This window comes from Stegodyphus dumicola, chromosome 2 (assembly GCF_044657685.1).
Source record: "Stegodyphus dumicola isolate Sdum_Otavi_A_Nest chromosome 2, ASM4465768v1".
In the NCBI taxonomy this organism is placed as follows: Eukaryota; Metazoa; Arthropoda; class Arachnida; order Araneae; family Eresidae; genus Stegodyphus; species Stegodyphus dumicola.
Genome location: NC_140769.1, coordinates 7874662 through 7886869, shown reverse-complemented (window position 1 = coordinate 7886869; position 12208 = coordinate 7874662). Strand labels below are relative to the sequence as shown.

The window sequence follows — 12208 nt, the reverse complement described above, 5'->3', positions numbered from 1 at the left end:
AAAAAAATCGCTTAACGGCATTATATTGCCGCTTAACCACAATGTATTGTATTGTCATCCACAAACTATGTTTTCATAAAATTTGAATTCGATAGCTTATCAGGAATTAGTTAAAAAACGGTTAAAACTTCGAATCATAAGGATAAATATCACGAGTAAACTAAATAAAAGCTTATAAAATATTGCCATATCTTATTTTAATGAAATAAATTTAACGCATTTACCAAAAGAACGCAATAATTAATGAACGTTGTATGCACTTATGCTTAAAACCTAATTTTCGTTTGTTTTTTGTTTTTAACATACGGCATCCCATAAATCCTGTACGCGCTCTTCTGAGAATATCATTTGTTTTGTAAATAAAATAATTTTTTATAAAATGCAAGTGTTCAGCTCATAGCTGCATCTAGGATCACAACATGCACATCAGTATGAGATTCAAAGCTGGGACAAGGCCGAGGTAAGTGATTCACGTACCGCTGCTGAACAACTAGAAGGAGCACTACATTAGCTATGAAATTCTCGAAATTCATTTAAAGATAGCAATTTGTGTTATAGAGAATCCAGCTGAATTAACAGAAGAATTAATAACATTAAACAATCAGCACTTTTTACACTTAATTAATTAAGTCTAAAAAGTGCTGAGCGTTTCTAGTTTTATCCGTATTGTTTTCTGACATTAAAATTTATTTTCGGAAATAATGCATTGAAGTTTATTTCTGTATTATCAATGTTTTGAGCCTTCTTTTGTTTGCTTGTGTGTGTAAAATTTGTCATCGAACGAGACGCATGGTTTAAGGTTTTACTTTGCAGTAATCGTATATGATTTGTCTCGAAATTAGGAGCGTTTATTATAGAATTTCATAAAAGACATGCTGCTTTGCATCCCATTTTTGAAATTATATTAATGAATGGAAGTTACCATTAAATGGATTTAATTTTGGCTAATGTATACTGTTATTTTATTTTCTTTTCGGAAACTCACATTAGGTTTCGGGAGAAAAATTCCCTTTTTTATTTGTACCGGTTGCGTGGTATTTCGATTGGAACAAATTGAGAAATGTCTATTTTCTTTCCACGCATACCATTCATATGAACGTTTCAGCTACGCATTATGAGATTATTCTGAACAATAATATCCACACTGAACCGCGTTTACTTTTTCCTTTTATTTTAATTTATGTGTTTTATAAATTTACATGCTTGATGAAACAACTGAGTGATCTTGTTTGCTCTCAAACAACAGAGCTTTTATCCTGAGGAAAAATATGTAAGTAATTTATTTTTCAATTCAAAGTTTTATTGCTTTTCCTAGCGCACTTTTAGACAGTTTTAGAAATTTCTTATTTACTTATTTAACTGACGTTCTGTGCAACTGAAATGTAACCTACATTACCTTTATTCCAGATATTTTTTGAAAAAATCTGATGCGTACACCACATGACTTCCTTGTACGGAATATTAAATTATACGCATTTTTTATTGCCTTTTGTTTAAACTTATTGGATTTAATTATATCTACTTCGCCGACAGCGCATAAACCACAATAGAATAAGTGCATTCTCTAAAATTCACTCTATTTGTTTACCATAGCGACACTCTGGCGCTAGGTTCACTCAACAGTATTATATTTCGTTCATATCATAACTCAGAATGCACAAAATTTGTATCATTTAAAGAATTATCTAATCGTTGCCACATGTTCTATTCAAGTACTATAATAAGTTAGAACGATATATAAAAGAAATTAAGCAAACAAAACAAAAAAGAAACAGTTTTTCACAGACGATTGAGTATTTCTCATTCAATTAATTCAGTTCTCACTTCGCGACAAGACAAAAAAAAACATAAAAACTCAAAATATCTCTACTAAAAATTACTAATTATTAAAAATTAAATTACTAATTATTAAAATTAAATTATTAAAAATTAAGTAAATCTTAAACACTTATTTCCTCGAAAAAATTCCAGAAAGCATTAAGCATCATTTAAATCGCAATAATAACTGAAGGCGTTTATCTTTGTTGTTGCGAAGCTACGTTTCTCTAGATTGGCAACAAATTCATTACTCAGCTGTTTCAAATGTAAACAAGCAATGACGGCCATCAAAATAGGCTTAGCGGCACTTAAACAACTTTTAAATTGTTGATAATTCTAAAAATATTTCATACAGATTTACTAAAGGCATAAAAACCTTAACCGGAAGATTAAAAACAACATAATTCAATCATTTTTAAAGCAAAATAGGTACAATTAACAAACATATAAGAGTAAAGAAACCGAGATCACTGAGCCGGGTAACAGAGTGGATATATTTATAAATATATTTATATACGTTTGGCGCGGCCGATTGAAAACAAAATATGAGGTGCACATCTGCATGTTATAGTAGTCCTATATACAAAATTTGAACGTTCTGAGGCTACTCGTTTTTGAGTTACTCGAGATACATACGTACGTACATACGTTCGTACAGACGCCACGAAAAATTCTCTTCAGAATTTATTTTAAAGCAGTTTTTTAGTTTTTTTTTTTTTTTTTTTTTTTTTTTTTTTTTTGAAGGAAAAGAGTCTTTTATTCTGTTCTTACGTACAGATATGACGCAAAAACATCGTTAAATTGCATTTGAAAGCGGTCAAAGTGGATATTTTTGTTGAAATATGCTGCCTGAAGCTTTTCGCGATTACAATACTTCCTTTTTACGTCGTACAAGGAAGTAAAAAAGTAATGCATTAATCGCTAACTAATCTACTTTATAATATTATGTATAGTTGTGGGTCTCACCAACGGCCGAGTTGTTAAGGCAATTGAATATTGGTAGTTCGAAACAGGGCGAACGTGCTACCTACACGGTCGGGTTTCATGGATTTCTCCATGTCTAGCCAGTTTCCCTCAAAATATCCTCCACGAAGGCATCCTTCCTCTTAGGCAGCTGGTCTTCGTGGTTTCGCGGTATGCAAATAACCTAAACTAACTTATGTACTTATGTGCCATGTTTGTTGAGTCAACTTTTAAAAACAATTGAAGATAGGCTTTGCTAAATTTGTTTCATACTGGAGTTTTCTTAATTTCATTTTTATAGAAACCCATTTGATAATTTAGAGAAAAACATGAAAACTCCTGGAACGACAAATAGTATTCAGGATTGTACGAAAAGGCTATCAAGCTGACTGGTTTAATGTGCATGCTTGTATCTTTATAACCTATAAATAAATTTAAATTTCCCTTTTCGGGAATTCTGTGGTGTAATATTATCATCATCAACTGGTTACATATAGCATGGGAAATCTCCCAATTTAAGTTTATTTAATCAGCTTGCATTTCCATAGTGAAAATGAGTGCTCAATGAGATAACAATTAAAAATGGGAATGAACCTTCCCGAGTGGCCAAATTCAACGCGAATTTGACTTAGGAGAAGGGAATAAATATTCGCAAGGAAGAAAATTCTGTTCAGTTGGGGAGATTTGTTTTTCCTTTCAACCGCAGTAGCAATGAAAGATGCTTTGGCGTCGAACGAAGGGTGAAGGAGAATGAATACAACACGTGTTGTAAGCGTTGCTATGGTAACAAGAGCTCCTTTTCAATAACGGATATAAAAAAGAAAGGGAAATAAACTGTGTTTTTATCCCAGGCACAGTTTGTAAACTGCGCATTTTTTCTCGGAATTTCCCGTAAAGACCAGGAGAAAACTGGGATGCGGAGAAAACAATGAATTTGAAATCAACTCAGCTGTATCGAAAAATGTCAGTTCAAAATGTGAGAAATACAAAGAATGCGTAATGAAAAGGTAAAGATTATATAGGGGGGGGGGGAATTGCAAGGCACCGTGCTTCTATTTTACAATTAAACGGATACGAAAAAAGTCCAAACATGTATTTCGTTCATGCAACGTTTATATTCGCCTGTTCTAAAATATTTTTTTTCTTTTTTGGGGGTTATAATAATTAATGCTTTAGAATTTACCTTAGAAACTTCTCTGATATATAATAAAGAAAATAATCATAAATAAATAAATAAATACATCATACATAGCAATATATTCCAATATATTGCTATATTCAATAGGGTTACAGATATATTCCAATATATTTGTAACCCTACTGAATATTTATTTCCATTGTTACTATCACGTATTCATAACTTACAATTTAAGTTGCCTTTTGCTAATAAACATAATTCTTTTTAGCTATGGGAACAAAATCTGCCTACAGTGAATGCTTTGGTACAAATCTGAGAGCTTTTAACCACATTCTATTTCAAATACATTCATTCAAAAATTCAGCCAAGGTATTCTGTATTCTGTATAGGTTACCTTTTAGATTTTTCCTTATCAAATACATAAATATCTGTTTGTTCTTGCTTCCGAATGCCCTTTGTAACAAACATCTGCTCATTACAGGAAACAACTATAACTTAATAAAACTGTAACCAGGACAGGTAGTTTGTGAATATCTGCTTAAATCTTGTGTATTTTATCTTCAAAACAGCTATGCAAGTACCTGTGCTTATCTGCAGAATTTGATTACCGTGTGAAGAGGGGCACCCATGTCTGATCGCTTTTTGGAATCGATAGAGTTTAGTTGCAAATCTTCACAAAAAAGTTAGCTGTTTTTTCCTAATTTTTACTCCTAGTTTTATCTTTCCGGCATCATAACTTTTACTTAATAATCCTCACAAAATAAACTTTTCTAACACTGATACATTCACATGTACAGCAGAGATTTAATGAATTTTACGTGGACTTTAAATCCCATTCTTTGCATTATTACGATCACTCATTTGTATTATAGTAGACATTAAGAAGAATATTGTAACCAATTTATTCGTATTTTATTAGAAACATCTCTTAAGTTGCGCAATTTTTAGCAGCGTAAATCAAAACGCGCTAGGAGTTTAAGGATCGTCGTTTAGGAAAATGTATCTCTTAGAACCAACCCCTAATGATGTAGAAGGGTAATGGTGTTATATTATTAAAGAGTATCAATTTATTATTGTACAGGTGTTGCTTCATTGAAATATTAGAAGCTTTAAAGTAAACCTTTAGTTCGTCAGCCTAACAATATAAAACCTACTTATAACAGAAATAATATCAGCAACTTGCAAGAATAACAGATGCGAAACTAAAGTAAATCTTAAAGTATTGAAATGTTAGATTCACAAGACAAAGCGTGCCTCGTGCATAGATGTTTAAGATATAATAAGCGGTGTGGAGCTCTCAAAATGCATGGAGAGCCGAAAGTCATCTGGAGAGGATGATGCTAGGTAAGAGGGCTGGGAGCTCCTCGGACTGCTGCCCCAGGTTATTCTCCCTCCAAATTGAGGCGAAAGCCTAATAGTTAGCAAAGCACAGCGATACCGAAAATATCTAAGGAAAAGCCCAATTGCCGGGCTTCTTTTAACTTGTACCTGTCTCTACAGCGGCCCCCCGGGGGTTGACTCAGGCGAAAGCCTGGGAAGTACTGGTTAGGATCTGTACCTAGGCAGTCTCAACCACGGGGGTATATAATTTGACTTCACAGGACTAGAGCCCGAGTATTGTACTCAGGTTGGTTCAGGCTTGGCAGGGACCGTACTGGTACTGTCGTGCCTGTTCCTACGGCTGTGGTGGAGCTATTTAGTACATTATGTCCACTAAGTTCCCGGGGGTTTGACCCCATTCAGTTCTCGTGGCGGGGACTGACAATGCGGACAGTGCACCTTTTACAAAGTGGTTTGCCAATGTAGTGGTGCCCGGCGCCAAGGTGACAGCGTAATTCTTTTGCAACGATTAATGTACTGTCCATTGCTTATAAAAGCCGGGCGGGGACTGCGGGGGTTGCGCCGCGAGAACGAGGTCTCACGGACGGGGGATACCCCAAACTCTGAATGCGTCCCACATAATGTGGACCTGGGACGGAGGTCCTTCGTCCGGTGTGTCTGTCTCTACAGCGACGCCCAAACTAAAATATATTCAAGGATGGGGGGGGGGTCTTGCTTCGTGCTAGTCATCCTTTAACCCGGCGGAAGGCGCACCAAGAAAAGTTACTAGAACGGGCGCGTGGGGTATCACATACCCCAATAATTGAAATACAATAAAAATAGTATTATATTTAGTTTTAAAACTGTTTTTTTGTTCTCGTGTATTATAAATAAGTGAATAATAATTGGGTTTAAAAAAATTAATTTCCGAAATAATCTTAGAGTTAAAATTAAGATAAATGAAAATACTAAACATCATGCCTCTAAATTTCATTGCATCTCTAATACACAATGCTTTTTTTATTTCTTCCCACTTTGAACGAAATGCATTCATGTGTTCTTGGCATAGAATATTTTCACATTTTAAACATTGCATTCACGTTCTTCTGTCCTTGGCGCGAGGGCAAAAAATTTAACACATCTTTCAGACTTAGTTGTTTCTAATTTCATGTATTTGTTTTAATTCTTCATCGAAACTTCTGCTTTTGTTTTGCATTCAGTACCTCAATTTCTTGGAAAAGTATTAATCTCTCATCTTTGTTCAATACTTTTTTCATTAATTGTAATGCTAAGTCCTTCAAAAACAGACTTCTTTTTCTTGTTGGTGGATTAGCAGTTGAATGTAATATAATTCAAGCATTTATTACAACAACATTCAGTGCAGAAAAGAAAATTACCATTGGCCACCTTCTTGTTATTCTGGCAATTGAATAATTGGTTGACATTTCATCCCCCATATCCACTGCTCCTTTAGTCATATTATTAAAACATATAATTCCTGACGTTTTATTTTCTCCAATAGTATCATCTATAGTATGATCGTTATATAATGTTATAATGTTATAATGATCGTTATATAAAGCATAAGAACAGTTTTTCCTTTTTTAGGAACATCAGGAATTAATGTTTTATCTTTTTCGAAACGAAAATATTGTAGAAAATATTTTTAGTTTCATCTTCAGTTTCCGAAATGCAATCTTCATCGCTTTCAAATATTTCTAATAAATTTCGCATGCGTTGCATCTCCAGTTCATAGAGACTCATTCTTTTTACCATAATGCAGTTAGAAATTTTTAAGAATTTAATGTCAAGTACTTTAAAATATTTACTGTTACACTCTAGAAATAAATTTCTGAACTAAATATTCAGTCAGAAAAACACTTACACGGACAGGCGCGTGGGGTGTGTCATACCCCAGTTCCAACAAAATACCGATAAATCTTTTCCTGAAACACACAGGCAAAGAAAAAGAGGTTCTGAAAGTCAACCACAACTAGAAACTCAGCTACTGAAAGTAGCACAGAATTTGAGTTTCACAAGTTAGGAATATTTCACTTTTATGTAGGGTTGGGGTATGATACACTCCACGCGCCTTCCCGCGGGTTAATGGGGAAGCATATAAGGAATTATCACATACCTTTGTGTAGATATAAGGATTTATCGTATTAAGGGATATAAGGGATTATCACATCATGTTTATTACTATTAATTGTCTTATATTTTCCTCTCCCGGTTCAAAACGTTGGCACGCCTATCCAACAAGAAAACGCTCTATGGTACGAATTTCAGTGGCTTAATTTCTTATATTTCCTGATTTAAAATATCCAATAGCTCCTACAGATAAACTAGGAAAAAAATGAAATTTAATTTGCTTAATTCGCAAAATTCTTCTCTTCTCTAGATTGTGTGTGTGTGGGGGGGAACTGTATTTTAAACTGAATAATAAAAACCATTTAGAATCACACCTGCAATTAATTAGTGTATGAATAGTCGTAATTTTAATATCGGGCGTAAGATCTGATTTTATAACAGCGCACCTGCATTTTCGACGTTTATAACAGGGACGCATTAGATAATTACAAGGATTAGTTATTGGACAGCGTCTCAGGTGAAATGTCCAGAGAACAAATGATTTAGTCTATCAATATCATCAAATAATTTCTTAAGGAAAAGGTACAATCTTTCGATGTGTAGGCCAAACCGTTTCTGACATTGACCATATGAGATAGCTGGCTACATTATGGTAATCATCGAATTCAGGTGGAAATATGTGTTCTTATAACTGTTGGTAACTTAATGCGGCGACATTACTTATAATAATATAGCGCAGTTATAGGTAGAGGTCATTGCACACCACACAGTAAATTTGGGGAGTGGGGGTGGCATAAGTTTAAAATTTAGTTACCCAGATTTTAAGTCCATTTGCGTAGGTAGCTCTGTTCGGCGATTAAGTATTGAAGAGCAAGGCAGCTTCGTCGAGAAAAGTCGCATCGCTTTTACCAATCTCTACTTCTCTACCACCATGGATATTAAATACATAAAATTATGGAATCTCTGCTCCACGCTTGACTGACTGGCAAATATGTTTCCTGTAAACAATGACATCCATGTCTTTCATCATTCTTTTTCAATGAGTGATGAAGTCTTTGAAGGCAAAAGATTACACTCGAAAGTATTATTACATTCTCTGCATTTTCTATCTCCTCTACATTTTCGATCTACAGCATTAAAATGGTTTGTAACTGACTTAAATCTTGATAATAAAATAAAATAATTAAAAAGCATAATTGTTATATGAAGAAAATCATATAACAATCATGCAACTTTAAAAGCGAATAAATTTACAAAGCCTAAACGATGACCAGCTCAGTAAAATTTTCGCTTCTGCAGATTTATTTTTTAATTCACTTCGGTTTATATCACTATTTACGCAGATGATGCACGCGATAACCAGAGTGAAAGATTCCACATTATAAATAAAATACGAAAATAAGAATAAATAAAAATTTCAAAATACGAAAGAGAGTTATGTTCAGGTATTTAAATTATAATAGGATCTCTTCTAGTAAATGTAACATTTCTGTAAATAATCGATAATAATAAAACAGAACTTTTATCATGTTTTGTCCACCTTCGGCAAATCCCCACATAAAGAAGATTCTAAGAAATTTCATATTTTTTCTATTTTGATGGAAATATTTTGAAGTTATTGAAATATTCCGCAAGCTCAGGATATGAACTGGGAAGTCTGCAAATAAATTAGTAAATATTTCAATATACGAGACGGCACTGATTCCTTTGGTGATAAAACAGTTGGGAAAAAGGCTGAAAAATAGAGGCTATCGCTTACCGACATCTAAATTTTTGTAATGTTTCTTCTGGGAAGTATGGACATGGAAGCACTCGAAGTGGGTATGAGAAATGCAGAGATACTCCAATAACGTGGTCAGAAATACCTTTTTCGTCCCAAATCATAACCGTCCGTCCGTCAAGTCAGATCGGAAGTTTCAATATCAGTTGTTTACTTCAAATGCCTTAAAGTAGAGAATTTGCAGTGGGAGAGGAATATTTTCGGAAAACAATAGTCTTCTCTGAATTACCAAAAACATATTTATAGAAAAATTGAACTTATGTATTCGTTTTCCCAGATACAATAAAGAGATGCAAATTTTCAAGCAATGTAACAAAAACAATGTAAGTACACCAAACAAGAAATTGCATGAACTTTGCTAAATAAATGCTTTTTGAAAATGTTGTTATTATTTAAAACATGTTTTAGAAGTATATTGATCAATGAACCATATCTAAATTAAAAACACGAAAGTGGTTGAAAATATTAAGTCCTGCACATTCTAAATCTCCGTTTCACGTACAGTTGTTGCTTTAAGTTTAGAATATTATAGGCATGTTGCTTCCTACACAGTAATTTTGTAATCCTGTCATACAAAAAGGCCATTTTATATTTTGGAGCACTAAATGATCATAAATTGATCATAAATTATGCTTTGGTTTCTTGAGATTAGAGTTTATTATAAAATTGTAGAGACATTAGGTTATTTCAAAGCAAGAGAGATGAAAAATGAAGAACACCTTCGCCCGGTATCGAACCACAGACCTCTAGAATACGCGCCGAGCGTGCAGACCACTACATTACGAAGGCACGCTAAGAAGGCGCGAGAAATACCTTATGAAATACAATTCATGAGATTATGAAGGATTCTGCAGCTGCCATTCCATATCATATTTTATACTTCTGGTTTTTAATGATTTCTCTAATATGGACATTTTCTTTTCTTATAAACATTTCCTCTAGCTTGATGTACAATGTAATAGCTGCCATACATAAAATAATTCTTCTAATTAAGTTTTCTTCTAGCTCTCAAACTCTTTCCTTGAAAACTAGTGTTTTTACACCCTCTATAATGCTTTATTTAAACTTCCTTTATTTCTAAAATTTTCACTTTGCTTCCATTAGTATTTTCTGATAAGAATGATTCATTACATTGGTTCAGATTCAATGTATTCTTCCTCTGAAATATTGTTTGAATATCTTACGCCTTTTTTGACGTAATTAAAACGTACTATTATCATTTCTTCAAAGTCTTCATTGCAATCATATACGTTACTTTCATGACCTCGTTATACAGATGCTTTGCAAAATTCGTAAAGTAAACAGACATCCACTTTCTAGCAATCTGATTGAAATAATATTTTCTCTTTAAAATACTCATGAACATGGCAATGAGAAGGGTATGAAAGAATTCATTTCTTTGGTCTAGGTAAACTTATATGAGCTTTTTGAAATTACTGGAAGATTTATAAATGAAAGTCTGAAAGGTATAAGGTATTTCTCCCACTTTCCTAGCGTCGTTCGTGGTGTAGTGGTTCTGCACGTTGCGGCGGTATTCCAGAGGTCCGTGGTTCGATTCCCGGCGAAGGCGTTTTCTATTTTTCATCTTTTCTGCAACTAAAAAAATCCTAATGACTCTACAAGTGGCGCCCAAACTAAAAGGTTTGTGGATGATGATTCTTCGCACCCAGGATTTGGCGACTAGGTACCCTAAAACCCTAGTCGCCTTTTACAAAGGGGAGTGTATTACATAAATCTGCTATTTATTTCGCAATTAAAGTCATACTTTTTTGCAGTCATTTCATAAAGTAAACCGTGAATGACATTTTCTTTTCTTTTTCCTCTTTTTATATTATATTTTGCTTTCTACTTTTCCCTCTTCTAAGGTATTTCTTCCACTTCCCTAGCGTGCCTTCGTGGTGTAACGGTAGCACGCTGGGCCAGTATACCCAGGTCCGTGGTTTGATTCCCGTCGAAGACGGTTGCATATTTTTCATCTCGCTGGCTTCCCAAAAAAATCCTAATGACTTTACAAGTAGTGCCCGAACTGAAAGGGTTGTGGATGATGATTCTCCGTACCGAGGTTTTGGCGACTAGGTTCCCTAAAACCCTAGTCGCCCTTTAAAAAGAGAAGTATATAAGGTGTTTGTCCCGCTCTCCTAGCGTCCTTCGTGGTGTAGTGGTTCTGCACGCTGGGCAGGTATTCCAGAGGTCCGTGGTTCGATTCCCGGCGAAAGCGTTTCTTATTTTTCATCTTTTCTGCCCCTAAAAAAATCCTAATGCCTCTACAAAAGTAGCATATGAATAAAAGAGACTTAAGTGTTTGGGTGTATAAAATACAAGACTAATATTTAACAAAATTTGCAGACAATAAAACATTTAATATTTAATTTGGTGTTCTTTAATTAAATTACACTTCGCATACATTTTGCCATAAACTCAACAAATGTTTTCATGTTTGTCACCAGGCTATTTTATTTCATCTCCTCATTATAATTATTTCAAGTTTAGCATTTTAGTAAATACTATTATATTTACGTTTTTCGAGTAATTCTTTACGTGTTTGACAGGGTTTGAGTTTTGAGAATGCTGAAGAACGCTGATAATTTCAGGGTAATCGAATATTTAGAACTTTATATTTTGAATCATTTTCATGGTTAGAACTTAAATGTACTTTTCTTTGACACATTTTTCAAACTTTCCTTCTGAAAAAAATCTCTACGTTTTTATGCTGTAGTATTTCTGTAGCAGAGCTTTGTGTGAAAACTTAACTTCCCACACTAAGTGCCATAAAACATCTCCTAACCTTGTTTTTAATAGTGTTACGAAATGTGCAGGCGTGGTACGATGGCTTCCCCGCAAAGCAGTTCTAGGGTTGTCATAAAATGGCAAGGGAAGGCAGGGTGGCCACATTTGGCGAGAAATCGCCCATTTGGTGATATATGGCGACAAAATTGGCGATATGCCATGGACGGATGGAGAAACTTCTGGAACGAATTCTTACCGGTTTAGTCCAGAATGTTCTCGAACACAAGCCGAAAGCTGTATAAACCGTGCTGGTCCGCAGTCAGAGAGAGTGTGCCTCGTCGAGAGGGCGAGGTAGTTAGTGTCTCGAGTTA

At 34.3% G+C, this 12208-nt stretch overlaps 1 long non-coding RNA gene across 2 annotated transcripts in view; it reads right to left on the bottom strand.

Moving 5' to 3' along the window:
* LOC146998355 (uncharacterized) overlaps window positions 1-12208 on the bottom strand; it is a 58504-nt gene that overhangs the window by 38518 nt on the left and 7778 nt on the right. Inside the window, exon 1 of one of the 2 annotated variants that reach the window (XR_015039292.1) lies at window positions 9090-9239. The exons of the other annotated variant lie outside the window; for it this stretch is intronic. This is a non-coding gene — a long non-coding RNA (uncharacterized LOC146998355). Of the gene's footprint in view, window positions 1-9089; window positions 9240-12208 lie in introns of those variants that run through there. 2 annotated transcript variants of the gene reach the window in all.